Raw genomic sequence first — 4,697 nt, forward strand, 5'->3', positions numbered from 1 at the left:
AGCAGAGGCCTAGATATCCTGAGTGGTAGTCCTTAGTAAAGGTGCTGTAGGTAGGATTGGGAAGATCCAGGACTTAGCCAAAAAATTTGAACATCAACAACTTCTCAGTCCCTCCCCCCCTTTCTGATAAAGCCCAAAACGTTCTCCTGAGCCCCTCCCCCAAGGGAGAATGAATGCTGTGCATGAGCAGTGATTGACACATAGTTAGACAACCCCCTCCCCCCCGGCCATGATTGGTGCATCTGAACGGGGAGCTGTGGATTTTTGCAAATCACACTACAGGCTGTAGGTGGTGCCAGAGGATCCAGAGTCTTTTTAAATGACCTGCTTCATGTAGTTCTACTCGAACATAGGCTCAGTTTCAGCAAATATGACAGAAAGTTAGTTTTATAAGGCTTACCTACTGCACCTTAAGGGTCAAGTTCCAAAAACTCTTCAATTCCCATAATGAAACTCAATAGAGGCGCCCAGGTCTTTCAAACACCACATAGGCTACTGCACATTGCTGCAGCTCCTCTTTTCACCCTGTGTGTTGAGCTCTCTGTTTTAGCTACAGAGTGGAGGCTCACACTTCTATTCCATCTTTGTTGGGAGTCGCACATGCGCAGTAGCTAGGTAAGGACTACTAACCAGTCAGAAGCAGAGTATGAGGGCGTGCCACGCTAGCAGCTAGGTGAGCATTATAACGCGTGTTACAAAGTGACGCACTTTCGTCACGGAAGTAGAGGCTGGACTACAATAGAGCTGTTTGGAGCAGTTTGTGAACAGTGTTCTCTGTTGGAGATGGTAAGTGCCTTTGGGGTGGACTTTGGGCTTTTTCACTTTGTAAACCTATAACGTGCACAAAAAAGATATATAACACAATAAAGGAAAGGGAAAAAGCCAAAAAGCATAATATGAGCACTTTAAGAGTGTTACGCAATTTAAGTTATTTCAAAGATTTGTTGTAAGAGGTATTTCAGTAGCTATTATATAAAACATCTGGCTGGTATTTTGCAAGTCCTAGAAGAGAAGTTTAAAAGCTTGAGAGTGGGATGTCAAATTGATAGAGCATACCCGGAAAATTCAGGTTGAGTTTATCTAAACATAGCCTACTATAATTACTGATTTGGAGAGCACAAGGCAGGCTGAGAAACATTGCAGTATGGGAAAGAGGAAAAATGAGTTCATATATTCTAACACATTTGCTAAAGGAGAAGCAAAGAAATTCTAATTGGTTTGAAGCAAAAGATGAATGTTCTGCAGTCTTCACATGTATTGATTGCTTATTAGGCTACATTAAGTTCACAAGGATAAGTCATTTTTCCCACAAGTCTTGAATTATCACATTGGTTACTCATGCTTGTTACTCATGTTATTTGTGCTTGGGTCCAAACTTTGCAATTAGACCATTTTATGGGCAGCTTATTAAAATTGTGGTCTCTTCAGCCGCATGCGAACAGATGCTCAGTTATAGCATTTGTCCAGTAACAACTGCTCCACTATCATTCTACAGCCCAATAGGAGCTTTCTGCCCATTCATGAGAGGGTTGGACCTAAATGTAGGCTGTGTTGCTTGGCCACCTTAGTATTTAGTGCCCTTCCCTGCAGTCCCTTATTGCAGTCAACTGCAGTTACAGTAGTCTCATAGGAACTGAGGGAACAAGGCTGAGCACAGGAGAACAAGGCCATGGCAAAACTGGGTAAAGTAATGGAAGGTTTATAACATAGATATATAACAAGTTGTGTATCTGTGGTTTATAACCTCTCTATGCTGTAGAGCTCAGGGCAGATGGGATTCTTTTTAGGAACTTCATTTTTTCTTCAACTCCTTAGGGTAATCTGAATTTAACTCAGATTACCCACTACCCATTATTTGCACAGTTTACAACCATCTATTTAGGCCAATATACTGTAGATCTCAATTCCTTCAATTCGGGCTATATATATATATATATGTGTGTGTTCAAACAAATTAACTGTACAAGAGAGGATGTTTTCAAGAACGTGCTATAAATTAAGGCCATTCTTTTTTGCTTAGTATCTGATAATCCTATACATATCCAATTATAAAGTGTGTCATTTCCATTGCAGAGCACCAAATGCTGACAGTCATTTCTCCTTTAAACACACTTTACAAAAGCACTTCCCCTGAAAACGATTTGGTGTAATTACTTGCAGATATTTGTCCATATATCAGAAACCACACACACCATGATCATTAAATCATCAGCAGCACAGGGGCTTCATTAAATGCCCCTGCAGTGTCTTTGCATCACCGTGATGTGCTAACATGTGCTAAAACAGCTGGGGGACCACTGGAAGAAAACCACTGTTTGGAAAATATCTGTATATTTTGTAGTGCCTGAGTTTTAGCACCCTCAGTATTGCATTACAGGATGGAAAGCCATCATCTCAGAACTGACAATATACCATCAACACAATATTCATCTTAATTAGCAGCGAAACATAAGAAGGCAGTAAAAACTCAGGAGGAAGTATCCTTGAGTTTTCAGGTTGTCTTATATTACAACTTGACGACAGAGTCGCTCATACATAAACAAGGCGCATAATGAATGAGAGAAACATCCACATATTTGAAAAACGGATGTTATGACCATTTGGTTGTGTTATTTTTATGTATTGCTCTAACTTTGATTTAACATCTGATCCATCACTCTGGCAGTTTTATAAATAGTCACATACATATAACAGAAATGCAGCTACAATGAGTCAGACATGAAAGGCATTCTAGATTTAACCAACACTTGCAAGATAAAAAGCAAGATAGTTGATTCTTTTTTTACTCAGTCTGTCACTCTGTGCTTTGAAAGCAAGATTTCCATGCCAGCGATTGAAATTAACATCCTTAATACATTTATTTCAAACAAATACAGTCAAATTCTAGCATTGATTCTTATCCTCCATATATTATCAAAACCAAAAAAAGAGTGTGGGTGATGGGCTGTCAGAAAGAGGCAGGTGAACTTTTGTAGTTCTTGCACACATGAATCTTTTACAACAGTGTGACAGATGGAGGGAATGACAAAGGGCAGCAGCTGAACGAGAATCCCTTTATGCCACTCTCCAAAAATGCATCTCAAATGAAACACTGGTAAGTTGCTTCACATTACAAAATCTGAAAATGACAAAAAAGTGACCTTATCGAAGTATCGAGTTACAGAGATCATCACATTTCTATGATTAACTTTGTTCCATGAGCAACTTCCTCCTTCTTCATTAACTGCAACCAAACAACATTTTCCTGAGGCGTCATCTGTTGCACCCACTTGAGTATCCCATATGGCTAGATATATATAATGTAGGATCATAAATAAACGATCGCTACCCTCCTCTAAACAGACATGGGTATGAGAATCCAACAATACTTAACGCAGTCTGTTGTGTTCTGTAAATCCAGCAGGGCATTGAGGTTTTAGTAGAGCAGTGATGCTGGTGTAATGCCTGTGACACCCAGCTGTTAATTCAGACTGACAACAGGCAGATATCTGGCAAACTAATGGCAGATGGGGCTTGAATCCTCGCTTTATGAAGATAAACTGTACCCCCTCGGGAAGGAAGTAGGATATGAGAGGAGAAGAAAGAGAGGAAAAACATTTTTTTTTTTGCAGTACTGTGAAACAACATTGTAGCGTTTATCTAAAAAGGTGGAATACATTCTGGTTGTTTCATTTGATTTGTATCATTATAGCAGGAGGAAAATGTTGCCTATGTTAAGCAAGCTGTGTTAGGAGTATAGGACGCAATCTTTTGGCCCCAGTATTCTGCATTTGTATCATTAAAAGCAAGGAAAGTAATAAAGCATAATGATATATTGAAAATGCCAGCAACGTATTTAAAAAAAAAAAAAAGCACTACTAATCCTTTAATCTAGAGAGAAAAGCCCCTCATCTGGCCCAGTTAAGTTAAAATAATAATGACCCAGATTATAAAGCTTGTCAGTTTTAGCTTTACTGTTGTTTTTTCATTTCCGCTGTGAATCTTCTGCCTTCCAAATAGGTCATTTAGCATTAGATAAGGTTTTATGTCTGCCATGGACATAAGGGATGATATTTTGTTACACTCTTGTGGAGGAGTGTGTGTGTGTGTGTGTGTGTGTGTGTGTGTGTGTGTGTGTGTGTGTGTGTGTGTGTGTGTGTGTGTGTGTGTGTGTGTGTGTGTGCTTCTGTTCCTTATTTCAGTCCAACCACAGGATCATGTCTGCCCTCTAAAGGCTACAACAGGAAACAACATCATTATTTATCATAATATAATAGGGATTAATTCAGCAATGGAGGCAGCTGTGAATGGCTTACATTGAAATACAGGTTGAATCCAAAGGTAGATTTTGGTGACTAAATAAAGCATGCAGGCAGCTGCCATTGCTGATTGTCTCTCATCATCAAAATGTTTCAAATACAAAAAAGTCTGAAAGGATTGTAATAGTTTTCATTGGTCAGTGGTGAAAGGCAAGAAATGACACAAACTAGTCACAGTACAACAAAAACAACAACCAATGAGAGCTGTCCTCTTGGTCCCAAATTTGGGAAAAACTAGCAAATGACGTGTGTGTCACTCATCAACTTTGTCCCTACTGTTTACATAAACACATGCTACTCATACCCTCTTGACTGGGCTCTGTCCTGCTGAAGAGGAGGCTCACATTTTGTCCCGGTGTTAAAGCAGAGCAGGCATAGAAGCACAGCAAAAGGGGAAAC

Source organism: Sander vitreus, chromosome 5, assembly GCF_031162955.1.
Source record: "Sander vitreus isolate 19-12246 chromosome 5, sanVit1, whole genome shotgun sequence".
NCBI classification, from domain to species: Eukaryota; Metazoa; Chordata; class Actinopteri; order Perciformes; family Percidae; genus Sander; species Sander vitreus.